This window comes from Eptesicus fuscus, chromosome 4 (genome assembly GCF_027574615.1).
Source record: "Eptesicus fuscus isolate TK198812 chromosome 4, DD_ASM_mEF_20220401, whole genome shotgun sequence".
NCBI lineage: Eukaryota > Metazoa > Chordata > Mammalia > Chiroptera > Vespertilionidae > Eptesicus > Eptesicus fuscus.
Window position 1 is genome coordinate 3,082,828 of NC_072476.1, and position 21,435 is coordinate 3,104,262.

The window sequence follows — 21,435 nt, forward strand, 5'->3', positions numbered from 1 at the left end:
GTCCCCCAGTCCCCTCAACCCCACAGGGGAAAGCTGTTGGAGGCAATTGGGCCAGCAGGGGAGAGCAGTTGGAGGCGATCGGGCCAGCAGGGGAGCAGTTAGGCATCAATTAGGCCAGCAGGGGAGTGGTTAGGGGGCTATCAGGCTGACAGGCAGAGTGGTTAGGGGCAATCAGGCAGGCAGGCAGGCAGGCGAGTGGTTAGGAGCCAGCAGTCCGGGATTGTGAGAGGGATGACATCCCCTGAGGGGTCCCAGATTGGAGAGGGTGCAGGCTGGGCTGAGGGACACCCCCCCCTCATGCACGAATTTCATGCACCGGGCCTCTAGTTTATCTATAAGTAAATAAGTAAGCAAATAAGCAAATAAAGGCATATCCACATGGTGCAGGCAGCTCGGCAGCTAAAGAAATATACATATACACTGAATTGAAAAGTTCTGAAGATTATCGCTCAGTTAAACATAACAAGGTGGAGAACGCATACTCTCATGTGGAGAAGGTGGGAAGGAACAGTATGTGTCCCAATGTGGACATTTATGCATAAGTTAGTTCTGAGCGGACAAGAGGAGAAGACTAACAGCAGCAGTTCCTGGGGAGCTGGGCGCACGGGACCAGAGGGGGCTCCTCCCTGCCGCTGGGTGTGGGAGCCATGTCAGTATATTCTTCGAAAATTAAAATGAGAATTGTACATTGTGGGAAAGTAGGAAATGGATAAAAGAATTAGAAAGTTACCCAAAATAGTACTTCTGGTTGTAACTGCTGTTAGAATTTTCTTTGTACCATTTGAGACAAATCATGTGTATGTCTTATATACCACTTTACATATAGATACATACATGCACATATTATTACGTTTTAGACATCGTTTTATAACTTGCAACACATTTAACAGCATGGCATGGCTGCCTTGCCGTGACAGTAGGTGTGGATCTACAGAATCATGTTCGGCGCTCACACAGCACTTAGCTCTACAGCCATACCATTAGCTATTTAACCCAATCTCCTAGCGATGGAAGTTAGGATTGTCCCACATTTTATTATTAAACAATAAAAATGACAGCAGCAAGCATTCTGTCTGCTTCCAGGCTCAGGAGAAATCTCTCGCAGAGGAATCGTGGGTTTGAGAAGAAGCCTGCTTACACACAGACACACTGGTTCTGCCACAGATTCCTCCCCGCCCCCCGCCCCCATCCGCCCGCCGGGACACCGCCTTTCAGCGCGGGTGGCGAGCTCGGTCTTCGCAGTCTGACGCATGAGCACAGCCTCCTTTGAACTGGGAGACTTCTGGCTGCTTTTAAAAATGTTTACTGCCCATTTGCATTTATTTTCTGAAATGTTGGTTTCTGTTTTTCCTGCTGGAGGTTTTTATTTTTATTTTAAAAAGGGGATGCTTCCTGCTTGAGGCTGCCTCTCACTGTCATCGTCTCAGACGTGTTGCTGGTGGGCGAACAGGCCTTGGCTGCCGTTAGAGTCTCATCTGGTCTGACAGGCACCTCTCCGTAAAGGAGTTCACATGTTTTGTGTGTTCTGATTATCAAGATATCTGGACATTTTTCTATCATTTATTTTGTTCATTTTCATTGTTCATTCCCTCCTCTCCTGACTCTCTGTTATTGAATTAGTGGGGAATTCTTTTTTCTTTTTCTTTATTGAAGGAGCAGTGGTTTATAACATTAAAAAACTTTGAGGCGTGCCACAGAACCTGACGTCTGCACCACCACGCCGTGCCACAGCCGAAATCCAGCTGCCGTGGCGCTATGCCGGGACCACCACGAGCTGTTTGCCCTCCCCCTTCCCTCTGCTAACCACCCATCTGTTGGCAGCCTCTGTGAGCTCTTCTGTTCATTTTTGAAAATATTCCACATATAAGTGAAATCATCAGTATTTGTCCTTATTTTACTTAGCATAATACCTCAAGGCCCATCCGTGTTGTCGCAAATGGCAGGATTTCTCATGATTTCAGCCATCATTCTCAGGGCCGAATAACAGTCCATTGTGTACACCCATGTCACGGCTATTGTGGCCTCGTGGTTATCACCTCTCTGAAAAGGCTTGGAACTCCTGGCGTGCGTTAAACGCGTCTGCAGTCCCCAGTGCCGGCACAGATTTCTCCTGTGTTTGCCGTTAGCAGGTCCAGGGCGGCGGTGGGAGCAGAGCCGGCGCTGTAACCGTCTTGTACGTCCTGGCACTACAGGGCTTATTTGCGGAGTTTCTCCCTGGGAGCCGGACCTAAATTCTTGGTCTCATGCTTATCGACAGCCCTTTCTCCTCTTTCCTCCCTCACACCATTGAGCCTTCAGTGCCCCTGTGTCTCTCCAAGGGGGACGGTGGCCTCATCTGCCCAGAGTTCCGGAGGGTCCCCTCTCCCCAGCACAACACACACCGGCTCCTTATGGGGACAGCACGGGGCGTGGACGCTCTTGACCTCGCCGTAGCTCTGGGTTTGGATTTTCCTGAAACCAGAGATGGAGCGAGGAGTGTGAGCGCAGTAGTTGATTTAGGAGGTGATCCCTGAAGGCAGGGGTGTGGAGTGGCAGAGGGACAGGGAGGGGAGGTGGATTCTGAGCGTGGCTGGCCCTGTGGTGGCCAGGACCAGCCCCTGGGGAGTCTCGGGGCGCTAGGGGGCCTCAGGAGCGCCTCAGCGTCCCTCCAGGAAACTCACTGGCTGAGAGCTTCCCCAACGTGCTTTCTCCCTGGAGGCTCTGGCCTGGCCTGGGAGGGAGAAAGGCGGCACCTCGGCCCTGGGGAAAGCCCCGGACAGCCTCCGAGGGGCCAGGGCCTCGGCCGGGTGCTGCGGGGTCACAGGACCCACCCCCAGGGCGGCTGGAGCCCGCGGCAGGCGAAGGAGGGTGGGGGCGGCACAGGCGTTTCTGACAACCCGGCAGCGCCCTCTTGCTCAGGAGCTCGGAAAGAAGCCCGGTTCTCAGACTTGAAGGGCTCCCGGGCCCAGGACCTCAGCCCCCCCAGGGCCTACTTCGCTGCTCAGTACTGATCGCCCAGCAATGACCTTTAAGCCCAGTTTCCAGGTGGACTCGGTCTGGACAGACGATCCGGTTCTCCTCCGACCTTGGTCCGGCCTGCGATGCTCTGCCTGCCCCACCAGGCCTCCTCCTCCGGGAGGGGCGCCGCTCCCGGGCCGCCAGCCCCTGTGCGGGCGGCGGTGATGGGGATGGTGGGCGCGGCCGGGCCTTCACACACGGGCACCGCCTGTTCCCCCGAGGGGTGAGTGACACTCGCAGCCCGCCCCCCAGGAAGGAGCTGCTGTGCGGAGCCCTCAGCGCTGGGTCCGGGATCCATGTTCCGGGCCCAGGAAGTGCATCAGCTGCTCGGACTGGGTAAACGATGCCGGGCTCCTACTGCTTCCATCTGTAGAGCCTGAGCGTCCGACTGGACTTGTGTGTTCCGAGTGGATCTTAAAGAAAAATAGGAAGTAAGAGCGCGAGAACACGGCCAGAATCTGGGGGTCGCCTGTGAGGGCCTGAACCTGGAGACCGTGGGCTCCCAGGTGCGCTCTCTGCCTCTAGAATCTGAGCCAAACCGCAGGGAGCGGCGGGCGTGGCGCTGCGCCCTGGGGGCCGGGGCGGGGTCCGCGCTGCTGGCCGTGGCTGCGTCCCCGCAGGCCCACCGAGCGCCCTCAGAGGCAGGGGCTCCAGGAGGCTTTTCGACAGTTGGTGGGGGCTTCTCTCTCCTTCGTCCGCAAAATGAGTCCTTAAAAGTCACGCCGCCCGTCGCCTCCTTGGCTGCTCCTACGCCCTTGTTTCCTTCAGTCCCGGTGGCTGCAGCGGAGCAGCTCGGCGGGCCGCCCTGCCGGGGAGAGTCGTTCAGAAGAGCTGTCCATTAGGTGCCCTCAGCTGCTGGCACCCGGAGCCGCATTGAGGGCAGGGCAGGGGCACAGAACGGGCAAGACTGTGGTTGAGAGTGGCCTGCAGAGGACAGCGGCCTGCAGAGGACAGCGGCCTGTAGAGGACAGCGGCCTGCAGAGGACAGCGGCCTGCAGAGGACAGCGGCCTGCAGAGGCAGGGGCCTGCAGAGGACAGCGGCCTGCAGAGGCAGGGGCCTGCAGAGGACAGCGGCCTGCAGAGGACAGCGGCCTGCAGAGGACAGCGGCCTGCAGAGGCAGGGGCCTGCAGAGGACAGCGGCCTGCAGAGGCAGGGGCCTGCAGAGGACAGCGGCCTGCAGAGGCAGGGGCCTGCAGAGGACAGCGGCCTGCAGAGGACAGCGGCCTGCAGAGGCAGGGGCCTGCAGAGGACAGCGGCCTGCAGAGGCAGGGGCCTGCAGAGGCAGGGGCCTGCAGAGGACAGCGGCCTGCAGAGGCAGGGGCCTGCAGAGGCAGCGGCCTGCAGAGGACAGCGGCCTGCAGAGGACAGCGGCCTGCAGAGGACAGTGGCCTGCAGAGGCAGGGGCCTGCAGAGGACAGTGGCCTGCAGAGGCAGGGGCCTGCAGAGGACAGTGGCCTGCAGAGGACAGCGGCCTGCAGAGGCAGGGGCCTGCAGAGGACAGCGGCCTGCAGAGGCAGGGGCCTGCAGAGGCCAGTGGCCTGCAGAGGACAGCGGCCTGCAGAGGCAGGGGCCTGCAGAGGACAGCGGCCTGCAGAGGACAGGGGCCTGCAGAGGACAGCGGCCTGCAGAGGACAGCGGCCTGCAGAGGCAGGGGCCTGCAGAGGACAGCGGCCTGCAGAGGACAGCGGCCTGCAGAGGCAGGGGCCTGCAGAGGACAGCGGCCTGCAGAAGACAGCGGCCTGCAGAGGCAGGGGCCTGCAGAGGACAGCGGCCTGCAGAGGACAGGGGCCTGCAGAGGACAGGGGCCTGCAGAGGCAGGGGCCTGCAGAGGACAGCGGCCTGCAGAGCCAGGGGCCTCCGAAAGTCTCTCCTCCTGTCAGCTGGCAGGGCGGGTGGGACGAGTGTCTGCCAGGCGCCCAGTCCCATCCGAGAGCCCAGGGAATAATGCTTCTTCCCAGGAAGTCCCGCCTGGTCTCATGACCCCAGGACTCGGGCACGCGGTGCCGCCTTCCGTGGGCACCAGCCACGCGGCCCAGCACTGCCCAGCCACCAACACCCGCCCCTGCTCCCTGCACATCAGCCGCCGCCGCCCCCGCCTCTGGGCTCCCTGGTGGTGACCACCCCGCCTCCTTGCAGGACCTGCCGTTGCTGTGACATGACGCACGCGCCTGCCGCTGGCCGCCGCCTCTGTGCCTAGGAAAGTGCTGGCACCGTGGCACGGAGCACAGGGCTGAGTGAACAAGTGATGCCTGTGTGACGACCGGGCAGGGCTCAGGCAGCGCCAGGCAGCCGGCGAGGGCGGGAGGGAGTGACCTCCCTCGGGCGGCCGGAAGGAGCTGCTAAAAGGAACAGGAGTGTCAGCATGGAGTGCGACCGTGTTCTCTTCCGCCTGTAGCTGGACAGTGGCTGCCGTCGGCGCGGCCTGCCAGTCACGTCTGGTAACCTGGACCACACCTGGCGGCAGCGCTTCTCCCGCTGCACTTTCCTGGCACAGAAGCTGCGGCCTGGGGCCTCCGTGAGCTCAGTGCACGGTCCTCTCCGCGCCGGTTTCCGCTGGCTCGGGCGCGTTCTGTGTTTTCTGAGGATGACACGGTTTTCTCCCTTTCGCCCAAAGATTCCGAGATGCCCTCCAGGGAGTCAGAGCTGATCGTGTGGGTGCTTCCAGCTTCCCTTTGCTTATAATTTCCCTGAGAATGGGGTGGAGGCTGTGCTCCCGTCCCCCTCAAACTGACACACACACACATGCCATTTCCAGGCCATTCCGCTTCCTGTAGTTCCTGCCGTCTAAATACGGTCTCCTCAGAGGGCTGCCTTTTTACCTCAGCTTTTTCATGTAAACGGGAATGGTCACTTCCTGGGGGGAAAATACAGCAACCCTCAAAGTTGTGCAAAGTGAGACAAAGAGTAGCCTTTAACTTTACTCAGAAGTCCGTTTCCGCCCTGGCCGGGTAGTTCCATTGGTTGCAACATCACCCCAAAGCACCAAGGTTATGGGTTCGATCTCTGGTCAGGGCATGCACAATGAATGCACCAATAAGTGGGGCAACAAATCGATGTCTCTCTCTCTCTCAAATCTGTCTGTCAGTTTCTTCTTTTGTTTTTGTTAATCCTCATTAGAGGATATTTTTTCCCATTGATTTAAGAGAGAGTAGAAAAGAGGGTCAGGTGGAAAGAGGTGTGAGAGACCTCTCACGCACCCCAACCCGGACAGGGAATTGATCGGAATTGAACCCCCTACGCTTCAGTTCGAGGCCAACACTCTAACCACGGGAACAAGCCGGCCGGGGCGAAAGTCAGTGTCTGGGATCACACTGGCGCCCAGAGGAAGCTGAGGCGGCGGGCCGTGCACACGGGTCTCTGACGGCAGAGGCGTGGGGGAGCTCTGCCCCGGGGGCGGGAGGGGTGGCCTGGTGCCCAAGGTGCCAGCTTTCCTCCTCACGTTGACTTCACGCCACCTCACTGCCTCCGCACTCCTGTCGGGGGTCACCGCCAGCCCAGGCTGCGTAGGTCCCAGAGACATCACTTGCTTGTGCAAGTGCCCCAAGGAGCTCACAGAATAAGGGTCCGTCGGCGTGTCCGGGTGCACTGGGAGGCAGCAGCGATGCCATCCAGCTGCCGAGAGTGAGAACCCACCACTCCCGTGCCCTCCTCACGCCCTTCGGAGAAAGGCCCCCGTGGTCTGGAATTCGCCAGTATTTTACCTTCTTCCCACACAACACGAGAACCTTGGTATGCGAACCTCTACAGCGACCCCCATCTACTATGTTTTTGTCTAGGATTTTACTTACAACTTGTTTTTACCGACCCACATCCTGTTGTTATTACTTCCTTTTTAGAAAATAGTCAGCATCTATGTAGACTCACCTGGAGGTTTCTTTTTAATATATATATATATTGTATTGATTTCAGAGAAGAAGGGAGAGAGAGAGATAGAAACATCAGTGATGAGAGAGAATCAGCAATTGGCTGCCTCCTGTACGCCCCCTACTGGGGATTGAGCCCGAAACCCGGGCATGTGTCTTGTCCAGGAATTGAACCGTGACCTCCTGGTTCAAAGGTTGACACTCAACACTGAGCCACACCAGTGGGCAATCTGGAGGTTTCTGAGTTCCTTTTCCCTCACGACCTCTGACACGCCCTCCCTCCTCTGAGTCCCATTGCCGTCCACTGAAGTATGGCCTTCGGTATTTTCTCCACTGGTACGTTCTGTATCTCTTTTTCTGAAACTGTCTCTAGTTTGCCGTCAGTCTTGATTATTAGTTATCTCCGCATGGAACTCTAGGTTGTGGGCACTTACATAGTGGGCGGCTGCTCTCCCTCTGGTCCTGGACAGGGCACTGCCAGCGTCTTACCTCTGGCTGCTTTGGACTAGAGCCTCGGTGTTCTGTAATTTCACCCCAGTGGGTCTAAAGTATGGACTTGTTAAGTTTGATTTTGATTGGAACACATTTTGCTTCCCAAATCTGAGGACTAATGCTTTTTTATCAATTCTGGAAAATTATCAGCCATCATTTCTTTTGAGTATTTTTTTTCTGTTCTCTCTACTCCCTTCTAAGAGCTCCTGTTAGATGTATGTTGTGCCTTCTAATGTATTTCTCCCATTTCTACCATTCTCCTATTTCCTTCCTTCAATTTCTCTGTATTAAACTATAGAAAGTTTCCTTTGTGTTTTTTATATTTGTGGGAGTATTTATTTTTAACAAGAAAAAGGCTCAATTTGGAAAGACTAGAACTTTCGCCAAAACTTGGATTTACCCATTTTCCCCCCATAATGTGTTATCCTTTTATTAATATTTCTACTTTTTCTTTTAATCGCTTCAATTATGTTAATTTTACACTTTCTTTTAAATTGCTTTATTATCTCAAGTTCTTGGGGAGATTCCATTTCCTCTCTGTCCTGTCTTCTTCTTCTCCATCGTGGTGGATCATATCCCAGCATGCTTTGTGATTTTTTACATTTCGATCATCTTCGCTGCAGTTGCTTTTGCATCTAAGTGCCACGTGGAAGTGTTCCCACTGAGTGGCTTTGCATGGGCTGCTGCTGCGCTGGGACACAATTTGGTGTGATTCCTTGCCTCGAGATTCCTGTACCACGCCAGACACAAACTCAGGGTCTCAAATTCTCAGACTTAGTTTTTCCTCCCAGGGCCCTGAGTGAAGACAATGGTCCTTAGAATAACGGGCCAGTGGGAAGAGTTACTCTTGTCTTCCGCCCCAGAGATGGGAACCCTGGTAAGAGTCCCAGCTCTGTGCAGGGACTCCCGACAGCACTCACTGACCTCAGGTCACACCTCAGCCCTTCTGGGCGGACAGCGTGGTCAGGAGGCCTGCAGTGAGCTGTGGGCCTGTGGGCTCCGGCATCCTCTGTCGGTGCTGCCTCGTTTCTGGCAGTCGGGACTTCCCTTTCTTTTTTGTGAACTCTGTGTTTTGTTTGCAGTATTTTATCCAGCGTTTCTATTGACAGGAGCATTTATGTTGGCTCAGGCTGCTTTGCTCAGGGCCTCCTGGTGGCTCTTTAATCAGGGCTCCATCTGCTTAACAATACAATAAACAACTTAGTAGGATACTGAAGGTAAGGCTTTGTGCTAGAGCAAATTCAACTTTTGGTACAGCTCCAGTCTTTTAAAATTGCGCTTTCTTCTCATTAACAAGCGACGCTGTTGTCTGATGGCATTTCAGCACGGGCAGATTTGAGTTGGCCCTCCAAGGAGGTGTCTGCATTGGGCGCAGGGCCCAGTCTGCACTTGCGAATATATTATTATTGGCTTTGGACAGTCGTGTCCCCAGCACATCTCATTTCAAACCCCTTCTGTCTTCCCCCTGTAACGCCTCCCATGCTATATGCTTGGCCTTACTTTGTGCCCTCGGGGAAGTGTAGTGAGATCCTGGATCATGTCCCATCCATGGGTTTAGTATCACCCAAGGTGCCAAGCATACAGTATAGGCAGTTAAAAAAAGAACTGTATGCTTTCTAGGAGCTCATTTGTAGATATTAATACTAAAACAATTTGAGATGTCCTTTCACACCTATGATACCAGCAGAGTTGAGAAAAATGCCCCGTGTCAGAGTGGGCGAGACGGTATAAGAACTCCTGTGCACTGCTGCTGGGAAGGCAGGCGGACACAATTCTGAAGAGCAGTCTGACGCTACTGTCCATCACACATGTCACGCTCAGACATTCTCACAGAGCTCCACAGAAAGCCATGCAGAGAGCGATGCGGCGTGGTGGTGGTGGCGGGGAGTTAGCCCCATCCTGGTGCCCGTCCCGGGGAAAGTGGAAGGCGGGGACACAGCGTGGGGTCCTGTGCGCACTTAGAATCAGCACATAGGTGAATACAGAGCAACACGGACAGGCCTTCAAAGTACAGCGTGAGTGAAAGTGCAAGAAAGGGACGGAGACGCCCAGCACAGCACCAGTCATGTAAATTTTTAAAAACCCACATGCAAAGCAATACACATTTTGCAAGAAGAGACTCAAGAAAAAAGATGCATGCCAGACATATGAATCTGGACTGCCTATGGGAGACGGGTATGAGGAGAAGAGTGGGTTCAATAATTAATGAATGCACAGAGAGGGGCACACACAGACCAACGATGATAAAGCACAGGGCGCGGAGTGTGATTAACTCAGTGCATGATGCTTAAAAGATAATCAAAAAGAAGCATTTGTTCAGGTGGGAGACTCATTTCTCTAACTTGCTGCCAGCCCATGTGGTATGTAGAATCCTGTCACTTTTATTTTAATACTAGAGGCCCGGTGCACGAAATTCGTGCATGGCGGGGGGTTGTCCCTCAGCCCAGCCTGTACCCTCTCCAATCTGGGACTCCTGGAGGGATGTCCGACTGCCCGTTTAGGCCCAATCCTGGTAGGATCGGGCCTAAACGGGCAGTCGGACATCCCTCTCACAATCCAGGATTGCTGGCTCCCAACTGCTTGCCTTCCTGATTGCCCCTATCCGCTTCTGCCTGCCAGCCTGATCACCCCCTAACCACTCCACTGCCAGCCTGGTTGATGCTTAACTGCTCCCTGCCAGCCTGTTTGCCCCCAACTTCTCTCCTCTGCCAGCCTGGTCACCCCTAACTGCCCTCTCCTGCAGGGTTGATCACCTCCAACTGCCCTCCCTTGCAGGCCTGGTCCCTCACAACTGCCCTCCCTTGCAGGCTGGGTGCCTCCCAACTGCCTTCTCCTGCTGGCCATCTTGTGGTGGCCATCTTGTGTCCACATGGGGGCAGGATCTTTGACCACATGGGGGCAGCTATATTGTGTGTTGCAGTGATGATCAATCTGCATATTACTCTTTTATTAGATAGGATAGAGGCCTGGTGCATGGGTGGGGACCAGCTGGTTTGCCCTGAAGGGTGTCCTGGATCAGGGTGGGGTTCCCTTGGGGTGTGGGGCGGCCTGAGCGAGGGGCCTGTGGTGGTTTGCAGGCCGGCTACGCCCCCTGACAACCTAAGTGGAGGCCCTGGTATCTGGAATTTATTTTCCTTCTACAATTGAAACTTTGTAGCCTGGAGCAGAGCCAAGCCTGCTGCTCCCTCCGGGGCGGCAGCGATTTCTGTGGCAGTTAATTCACCTTCTACAATTGAAACTTTGTAGCCTTAAGCGGGTGAGCCCGGCCAGGGTGTGCGGAAAGCTTTGCTTCCCCTGTTGCCACCGGCAACCCTGGCCTGCTCTCTCAAGCTCCATTCTGCCGCCATTTGTTTGAATTTGTTTACCTTCTATAATTGAAACTTTGTAGCTTGAGTGGAGGCTTAGGCCTGCAACGGCTATGGAAAGCTTGGCTTGCTGTTACCTGGGAAACCTTGCTCTCTGTGGCTGTAGCCATCTTGGATGGGGGGGGTTAATTTGCATACTCGCCCTGATTGGCTGGTGGGCGTGGCTTGGCTGATGGGCGTGGCTTATGTAGCGGAGTGATGGTTAATTTGCATATTACCATTTTATTAGAGAGGATCGTCCTTCCCTTCCTGCTCACGGAGAAACTCCTTAATTGCAGGCGTTGGATCTTTCTGTTGTTACATGGCTGCAGCAAGATGTAGTTGAAAGACAAGTTCGGGGTTCAGATGAGCCTCTTGAGCTGACTCTGTGACCTTGGACAAGGTCATGTCATCTTTCTGACCCTCAGTTTCCTCATTTAGAAAACAAGGATGAAAAGACCTCTGAGGCCTGTTAAAAGGACTGAGTGTTTGTGACCTGCTGTCTCCCGTGTAGTGTCTACAGTAGCTGCTCAACCTCTCCTTGGATGGTAGGAGTTCTGTCCAGAAATGAGCTTTTGTTCACCACAGACCAAACAAAAGAAGTTGGCTTTAGGTCTGGCTAAAACAGGACTTCCAACAGAATTTTTTAAGCACCAGGATTGCTTCTGAGTACAGTTGTGCAACATTTTCCTTTGAGTGCCACCAGGGAGGAATTCTCTGTGTTCACACCCGCCTCCACCATCCCACGCCCCAGCCCCATGTGTCTGCGCTCAGCCCTGAGGAGTCTGTGACTTCTCACTCTCCTTCCTCCCGCTGGTCTTGGGAGCGAGCCCCTGTGTGTTCGTGCTGACCCCTCTCTCCTTTTGTGCGCTGTCTGAGAGAGACCTAACTCACGTGGGGCCGGGTGATTGGCCGCGCCTGCTGCATCGGGGAGAGACCCTGACCCTGGCCTGTGGACCGTGGCACTTTGTGAGGCCTTGGGACTGATGTCAGTCATCTTCCCAGCAGGTCACACATGCTGTAGAAGTACCCAGGTGCTTCCTAGGGTCTTGCATTTAACCTGAGACGTGTCTTTGAAGGCCTTCATATTTTGAACATTTTGGAAAATGCCCTGATTCTCTGTGATTTGGGGGTGTTTGCACCCTGTGCGCCTTGCTTTCCTTGGCTAGGAAACAGGAACGATGGCGTGCTTCACCAGCCAGAGGGACGTGAAGCATGCCGTGTGCCCTGCGTCTCAGAGGTGACAGCCAGTCCCACTTCGTGGCAGTGATTGCTCTGATCCATGTCATTTCAGCAAACGCATACTTCTCTAGAAGAATCTGTCCTCTGCCTCTTTAAAATAATATAGCCACCCAAAGACTGAGAATATAAATTGAAGGGGGGGGGGCGGTTACTAAAACGCCTGCCTTGTGGCAGCGTTGCAGCTCACCTTCTCCGTGTGGTGGAGTTCTCACTCTGACTCAGACACACTGAATAGGCTGGGTTGTGCTGCAGTAACGAACAGCCCCAGCGCCAATGGCTTGCGTAGCAGAGGTTTATTTCTTGCTTATGCTACATGTCCTCCGGGTTTGGGACCTCTGCTCACTGTGGACTTGCAGGGACCCAGCTCATGGAACTGGGCTTCAAGGTCACCCCAAAGTGGGAAGGGTACGTGGTGTGTGTGTGCACTGGCTCTTAGTGTTTCTGCCTGGAAGCATCTTCAAGAAAAGGTTGATTCAGGACGAACAGGGCCCTTGTGCTCCATCTTTTGGGTCTGCTTCCTCTGAGCTGCCTCGACCCTGAGGTTCTGGCAGCCCCAGGCATCACGTCAGCACGGCACCCAGTCCTCAAACAGAGCCCCTTGAGCAGTTTCCATACACATCCTGGGAGCCCCCGCATTGCCATCCTGAAGTGATTCGATGACCATGGCTGAGGTGATGCAGTGCATTGCCATCAGCTTAATGGAGCTTGTCCCCACTCCTGGGCCTCAGCGTAGGAGGAGCATTGCTCCCATAACATATAATGCAGGACGCCCAGTTAAATTTAAATTTCAGATCAACAACAGGTTTTTAGTGTAAGTCAGTCCCAAATATTGCAGGGGACATACTTACACTAAAAAATATTCATTGTTTCTCTGAAATTCAGATTTGACTGGATATCCTGTATTTTTATTTGCTAAAAATAGCAACTCTATATGGGCACCCCTTCCCAAACCACATACAAGAACAGGTGGTTCCTCCAACGCAAAATCAGATGCTGTGTTATCAGAACAAGAGACAATGTCTACCGGGTGGTGTAAACCACAGCTGTTCACAATGACTATGAGGGGCTGGATGGGTGTGATCTCGCTGAGGTGGATATGTGGGATCTGGTCCTCAAAGAATACCTCCCAGTAGTACAAAACTGTACCAGTTACCCATTGCTGTGTAACAAATGCCCCAAAACTTAGCCACTTAAACCAGTAATTACTTCTCACGGCCCCACGGGTGACGTGCTCACACAGCATCGCTCATGCGGTTGAGGTCAAATACCAGCGGGGGCTGTGAGCATCTGCGTGGTCTGCTGGGACGAAGGTCCAGGACGGCTCACGTGGCCGGCAGTCGGCTGTGAGCTCAGGTGGGCTGTCGTAGGGTGACGACACGTGGGCTGTCAGAGTGACGACACGTGGCCTCTCCACGTGGCTTGGGCTTCTTAAGGAGCTGGGTGCTGAGAAGAAGCATCTTGCGAGCAGGTGTTCTAGCAGGTCCAAGCAGAGGTTGCAGGATTCCAGAAGTCCTGGAACCATCACTTGCGCTGTTTGCTGTTAGTCAAGCAGCCACTGGGGCCGGCCTAGATCCAAGGGCAGGGCAAGTAGACCCCGTCTCTCATGAGAGGAGCAGCACGTGTGTACAGGAGGGAAGGAACGGATGGGGTCGCCTTGGAGACTGCCAACCTCATGTACTTTATGTGCATTGTGTAACTTACCCTCACGTTCACTATTAGGTAGAACTGACGGAGCCCCGTTTTATAGATAGGAAACCGAAGTCTTAGTGCAGTCAGGGGACTTGCTCGAAATCAGACAGCTCGGAAGTGGCAGAAAAGCACTAGAACTCACGACTTCTGACTCCCAGCTAGTATTTTTCTCTCCACTGCAGCCCACCGTCCTCTGGAGGGGAGCGCCACTGCGTGGGTTTGAGGATAAAGATGCAGCTCCCTCCTCCTGCAGGAGCACGCTCCCAGTATAATGCGTGTTCTCCTGTCACGGGTGCGTGTCCACCCCCTGCTTGTTGTATCTGGGTCTCCGCTAGCATTATCCTACCTAATAAAATGGTAATATGTAAATTACCATCACTCCGCTACGCCCACGATTGGGCCAGCGGGAGGTGCAGGGGGCGGGACTCGGGGTGGCCGGGGTAGCCGGTTGGGCCAGCAGGACGCTGAGCTCCCATCGCCAGCGGCGGCGCGAGCTCAGTGTCTGCGCCATGGCTGTGCTGCGGAACAGAAGGGGCCTCTGGGGCAGCGAGCTCACGTCCCGCTGCAGACCATCAAAAGCAGGGGAGCTGGGTGCCTGTCCGCTCCGGCACCAGGCCTTTCGGAAGCCTCCGCCGTGCCGGAGGCTTCTGAAAGGCCTGATGCACCAGCGGACAGGCACCCAGCTCCCCCGTGATCGAATGCGAAAGCGTGTAGGGGACCCTACACATGCATGATTCAATCATGCACTGGGCCTCTAGTTTTTGATAAAAGATAAAGAACTTCTCAGATTAATTGTAAAGCAGTGATGGTGTCGATGGCTGGGAGAGTGTGAATCATCATTCCATAAATACCCCTCCCCTCTCCCCTCTGTGTGGTGCCGTGTGCTCCCTTAGCTCATCAGTGCTGAGTGTGGTCACGTGACATACTTTGCCCCAAAGGGATATTAGCCGTTGTGACGTGACCAGAGGTTGGCACTGTGCTGTGTTGCTGGGCTTGCTCTGCGGTCACCATAAGAACATGCCCCAGGGAGCCAGCTGGTCCAGGAGGACGGGACGCACCTGGAGGAGCCGGGCCCGGCCTGCAGCTTAGACCCCGTCCAGGTGAGCCTGGCCCCGCTCAGCCTGGACAGAGGTCCTCCACTGAAGGGAGCTGCTCGCCAGGGAGCACGTGACAAGGTCTGGAGGTAGTGTTTGTTGTCACAACTAGGGGGAGGGTGCCATGGCATCTGGCCGGTAGAGGGCAGGAGTGCTGCTGAGCACCCTACGTGCACAGAACGGCCCCCGTGACAAAGAACGATCCTGCCCCCGTGTCAGCAGGCTGAGGCTGAGCACCCTGAGCGGACTCACGACGTCCAGCCCGTAGAGGCATGCGCAGCAGCAAGAGACTGTGACTGGAATCCCGAGTTTGGGGCAGGTGTTCAGTGAGTGTGATTGGCAATGGCAGAGGGAATGGCAAAGGCGAGAACCATGTTTTGTGAGGCAAGCTTGTAAGTGGTCCTTCCCGGGTGGACTTTGCCATCTCCTTGCTGGCTCTGGGCCCAGGCACGTCCTCTGGCCACGTGTGGCCCAGTGATCAGCTCAGACCCTGGGGCAGGAGAGCACCCGCCTCGGCCTCAAAGATTCTTCCTTCGTGCGTCCTGTCATCCTCTTTCTTGACTCCCGAAGCCCTCAGTGTCCATCTGCCTCCCAGGCCTGTCTCCTCCCCGCCCCCCACCTTCACATTCAGCTGGTCTCAGGGGTTCCTCCAGCTGGTCACCAGCGCTAGTTTCTCCCCGAAGCCTTTTCCCGCGTCCTCTCTGGCGGGCCTCCCCAGCCCCGATGCCTGTGTGTCCTCCACGGTGATGCCTGTCCCCACGGAAAGGAATTCATTCTTTTCTCGTTAAGGAAAGACGAAAGGTGTTCCGTTTGGCCCTTTATAAAATCTCTTAAGATATTTTTACATAATCTTGGTTTCCAAACTGAGAGAAGGATCAGGTTCTGACTGTTCTGCACAAAAGAAATATAGAAACGGTTTCACTTACTGAACATACGATCTCATTTCATACCCTTAGCTGTTTCGCTCACTTTGAGGGACTTTTCAAAAATTGAGATTAATTTGCATGTAGTGAAGTAGACAAGTCTGATCCATTTTTACATCCGTATACACCTGCGTAACCACCAGCCAGAACAAGGCCCCTGTGCCTCTCCCCACAGTCACTACCCACAGAGGTCACCTTAGTCTGTCTTCCAGCACCAAAGGTTAATTTTGCCTGTTCTCCAACTTCACAGTGTATCATGGTATTTACTCATTTTTGTCTGTCTTTTCGTCCACATAATGTTTTCAAACTCATCTACATTGTTGGGGGTGTACCATTTACAGGATTCACTTTTTTTGTTTGTTTTTTAAAACAATTTTCACCCTGGCCAGTGTGGCTCAGTTGGTTGAACATCATTCCGTGTACCAAGAGGTTGTGGTTCCATTCCTGGTCAGGCACATCCAGTAGGGGGCGTGTAGGAGGCAGCCAATTGATGTTTCTCTCATCAGCGTTTCTCTCCACCTTCCTCCCTCTCTAAAATGAGTAAGAACTTGTTAACATTTTTTTCAATTACAGTGATATACAACATTACATTATTGCCGGTGTGTGCATAGTGGTTAGGCATTGTATAACTTCGGCCGTGTTGTCCCGCAAGTCCAGTCCCCACCTGGCACCCTATGTAGTTATTACAATATTATTGACTGTATTCCCTCTGCTGCACTTGACATCCGCATCACTAGTTTGTAATTACCAATTTATACTTCTTAACCCCTTCAACTTTATCTTTAATCCTCATCTGAGAACATGCTTAGAGAGAGGAAGGGAGAGAGAGAAGCATCGATGTGATAGGAAAACACATCATCCGTTGCCTTTCCGACATGCCCCAACGAGGGTTCAAATCTGCAACCCAGGCATGTGTCCTGCCCGGGAATAGAACCGGCAATCCTCTGATGCACAGGACGCCCACTTCACCTTTCTCACCCATTTCCCCAACCCTCTCCCATCCGGCAGCACCGGCTTGCTCTCTGTGAGTTTGTTCTGTTTTTGTTTCTAGTATGTTTCTCACATATTAGTGAGATCATGTTATTGGTCTTTCTCTGTCTGACTTATTTCACTTAGCTTAATGACCTCAATGTGTATCCATGCTGTGGCATATGGTGAGATTTCGTTCTTTGTCCCGGCCTAGTAATACTCCAGCGCACATACTAGTTAGTATGCACCTCCTCTTTCTATCCACTTGTCCATCGGTGGGCACTCAGGTAGCTCCCATGTCTTGGCTTATGTATAATTTGAAGGCTTTGGAATGGCTTTCCCACAGGGACGAGGAAGGATTTGGTACAATGTCTACCACTCCTCTTTCAGGGCTCCAGGAATGGAGGCGAGGGAATTAGGGCTTCCGGCGAAGATGGGCATCTAAGCCTTTTCCCCATCCCACACTCCCAGGACAGTGATCAGCACAATAGGAGGAAAACGGCTTCACCTGTTTGGTCGAAACCTCAGGGAATCCAGCGAGGCCGGTACCGATGAGGCTGGTCTGAGGGCGCCGTGGCGGGCAGCGGCACTTTCCCCAGGGCAGGCAGAGAGCCCTGACGCAGAGCCAGCATGGCGGCTGGGCTTCCTCCCACGCTGGAGGCCGCCATGAGTGGAAACGCGCCACGGAAGGCCCCTCCCTGCGCTGGCAGCCAAAGCAAATACAGATCTCCGGGGCCGGGGTCTGTCTGGCCGAGCAAGAAGCCTGGCGCACGCATTGGCCTAAGGAGGCTGGCTCTTCTGTAGTCGATTTGATGATCTGTTCTTCCCTGAAAAACACCCATTTCATCCAACTTTTCAGTTTATAGGCAGGGACACAGGTGATCCACATGAGACACACCCATCGGTTGCCTCCTGCCCCCGACCCGAGCCAAGGATCAAACCTGAAACCCAGTATATCCCCTTGAATCCAACCCAAACCCTTCAGTGTGCTGACCGACACTCTAACCACTGAGCCACGCTTGCCAGGGCTCACAGTTGTATTTTGAATCAGCTGATAGTTGGCTGGAGTATCACCTCAATGGTGTGGAATGTGAGTCTCGAACTTTCTGAGCCTTGAGCTGCTGAGAGTACCTTCCTGTGCCCACAGGTTTCCGGAATCTTCAACGCGGGGGTATCTCCTATCTGGTGCACAGCGGGAAGGCAGAGGCAGCCTGAATGTCTCCCTTTATGGGTAGAGTTCTTTAAAGTTACAACATTACTGGGAGACATGTCTAGGTTTAGTGTCTTTTTATCAATATTTTTTCGATTACGATTTTCACTCTTTTAAAACATAGAGTTGTCATTAATTCAGAAAACTGTTTATCTCATATTGAATACTGGTTTTGGCATCCTATTCACGGATATAAATTCTCTATGTTCTACATCCTGTTCCTGTCTTTAATACCTGCCACCTCTCACCACTTCCCCTCTGTCCTTTTCCTCTGAATCCCGGGAACCCTCGCGAGGCTGTCCGCATTGCCCCTTACTGCTCTCCTGCTTCGTTCACTTAGCCGTGGAGGGTCAGGGGCACTTTCAATGGCTGACGTTACATCGTTGCCTCGAAGCCACACTCAGTCAGTCTTCCCTCTGTCCCAGCTCTGTTTCTGTTCCATGGAGTCCGCATTTTCTTTCATTTTATTGAAAGTACAAAGCAAATGCCAATGGGATTTACTTCTGTTTCCTGCAGGAAATCATTTGCAGCGCACTCATTGTCCTCTGGACAGAGAGCTGCACAGGCTTCACATTTTAAACTACTTGTAGTTGGTGAGCGCTAGATCCGGGACCGGCATCTCCTCCCAAGGAGAGGGCATTGGGCTCCTCTAGTGACCTCCCTCCACAGGGTCCGGGGCTGATTCTGCAAGTTCGGGGACTGAGCTGGGGGACAGGGAAGGAAGGCGAGGCCACAGGCCACATGTGACAAGGCCGCATGGCAGGTTCCAAACACCCCTGGTGTCCAGACCCCTCAAAATCAGCGGTTTTGTGAGGCTCAGGACTCTCAGTACAAGTGACATTAAAAACAAACAAACTGGCTTAAACGGAAGAGAAGTTATCTCGCCCAGCTGAGAAAGTTCAGGGGTTACTCTGCCTTCGGGATGGCGGGGCTCAGGGATCATTCTGCCTTCGGGATGGCGGGGCTCAGGGATCATTCTGCCTTCGGGATGGTGGGGTTCAGGGGTCACTCTGCCCTCAGGATGGCAGGTTCAGGGGTCATTCTGCCTTCAGGTTGGCTGCGTTCAGGGGTCATTCTGCCTTCGGGATGGCGGGGTTCAGGGGTCACTCTGCCTTCGGGATGGCGGGTTCAGGGATCATTCTGCCTTCGGGATGGCAGGGTTCAGGGGTCACTCTGCCTTCGGGATGGCGGGGTTCAGGGGTCATTCTTCCTTCGGGATGGCGGGGTTCTCTGCCTTCGGGATGGCGGGGTTCAAGGGTCATTCTGCCTTCAGGTTGGCTGCGTTCAGGGGTCATTCTGCCTTCGGGATGGCAGGGTTCAGGGGTCACTCTGCCTTCGGGATTGGCGGGGTTCAAGGGTCATTCTGCCTTCGGGATGGCGGGGTTCAGGGGTCACTCTGCCTTCGGGATGGCGGGGTTCAGGGCATAATGCAGTTCCCTCTCCCTCCCCCTCAGCTCCATGGGCTGGCCTGGTCCTCAGGCCCTTTATGGTGGGGTGATGCTTCTCACCTCAGTCCTCATAGCCTCACCTTCCAAGTTCAGCACGAGGGATGTCTTCTTCTCTCCGGCATCCCAGGAAGAGCTCAGGCGTAGATCGTTGCTCTGATTAGATCACGTGCTCACCTCTGAGCCCCTCATCACCTCCTGGAGTGGGGCCTTCTCCCCGGTTCAGCAGCGTCGCACGCCCGCTTCTCAAGCAGGGCCTGGAATGTGCCCCATGTACATTCTAAAAAGAACTATTGGGGTCCTGTTACTCTACGGGTGAGTGGATGGCAGGGCACAAACCATAGATGTGCATTACAGACGCTGTCTCAGTTAACGGTGAGCCCACTCCTCCGGCAGCGGGCCCGTGGGCCTGGCCTTGGAGGGCTGCGACATGCACTCACAGTCAGGCCACATCCACATCCAGGGCCGTCACCCCACGGCCGGACATGTGCACACCCGCCACAGTTCTCAGCAGATGGAGTGCCAGGGGGCGCCTTTTGCTGCGGCGTGAAGGTGCCCCACAGGCTGGGTCACGTGGCAGGCCTCTCGCCGTGGCTCCTCGGCGGCTCTTTCCCCGCGCTGCCAGTCCGGACGCGGTTTCTTTGGCTTGTTTTTGCATGTTTAAGTATGTAAATCCTCAATCGTGGGTCATTTTCCAGAAGCAGAAACCTTGCTGCCGATATAGGATTATTCTTCTCCCCGATCCCCAGGTCTGGTCCCGAAACAGAGACCCGCACTGAGGAAGCTGGCTCCCCCCACCTCCTGGGTGCCGAAGTCAGTGGCGGGGAAGACGCTGGGAAGTCCATCCTGGGGCCGGTCGGCCAGGCTCTGGGGGAGAATAAAAACGCGTCCGTAGATGCTGCATGATCTCAGTAGGAACCCTTCCTCGATGCTGACATCCACTACAGCACATGCCCTGAGGTTTTACATGCGCTGTGTCATCTAATCCCTACAACCCCCACAGGCATATCTAACACCGCCCCAAAGTAAGGAGAGGGAGGCTCAGAGAGGCTCGATAACACCTGTTTGTTTTAAAAAATGTGTATTTGCCCTAGGGCCTACCCCATTGCTCAGTGGTTAGAGCCTCGCCCCCAGACCAAAAGGTCACAGGTTCAATTCCCAGCCCAGGTCAGGCCTCGTGCTAGAAGCAACCAATTGATGTGTCTCTCTCACATAATGTTCTTCCCTCTCTCTCTCTCTATCTCTCTTCTCCTCCTCCCACTCTCTCTAAAAATCAATGGAAAATACCCTTAGGGGAGGACTTTTTAAAAAGTATATTCAGTTAGGTCTCAAACCCATAACTTTATGTGAGATTTCCTGATGTTAAGTGTGGTGACAAAAATAACATTAACTTGAATGACTCGTGCAGATGTGGCTGAGGGTGTGACATGGATTCAGAGCGGCGGGGTCCAGGCTGGGCCTTGGGGGCATACTGCCTTTGGGACCTGGTGCCTTTATTTGCTCTGCTGCGAGTGGTAGCAGTCCTGGCCTCCGAGGACGGTCAGGAGGCCGAACGCGTGGTGGCCGCCTGGCAGTGGCGTGAAGGCTCAGCGAGTGCCGCCCTCGGTCTGTCACGTCATCTGCTTGTTACCCTTGGCTTTCCGCAGTCGGTGTTCGTTCTCACCGAGAAGACGGGAACGCGGACACGTACCTCGTCGGAGGACCAGTTTCTTTCCTCGGGCCTCGCTGATCCCCGCAGAAAGCCCGGCCGGCGCTTCCAGGCGTCTCCAGGAGGGCTCCAGATGCCTCTGAGCATAGCCCTGGGAAGCGTGTTGAGATCATTTCCATCCAGGCCCGTGTCAGGATGGAAGGGAAATGTGTTTGAGGAAAATTCACCTACAACTTCAGCCAGGTGCCCAACTCTCACAAGAACAAACCGAACGAGGTCTAACTCTGGATGAACCCCGGCTCTCCGATGGCGCGCTGGGGGACGTCTCCGTGCCGCCGCTAATGATAGCCCGGACGTCAATAATGGAATGTGAGAGACAAGCTTCTAATCAATTTTTTTTTTTTTTTTTTTTTTTTTGCTGGTTTAGATTAAAGCACAGAAAATGCCCAAATGCTCCATCTGCTTCCTCTAAGATTTCTGGTAGGCTAGAGCCCAATTATGGCTGCCTTATCCATTTT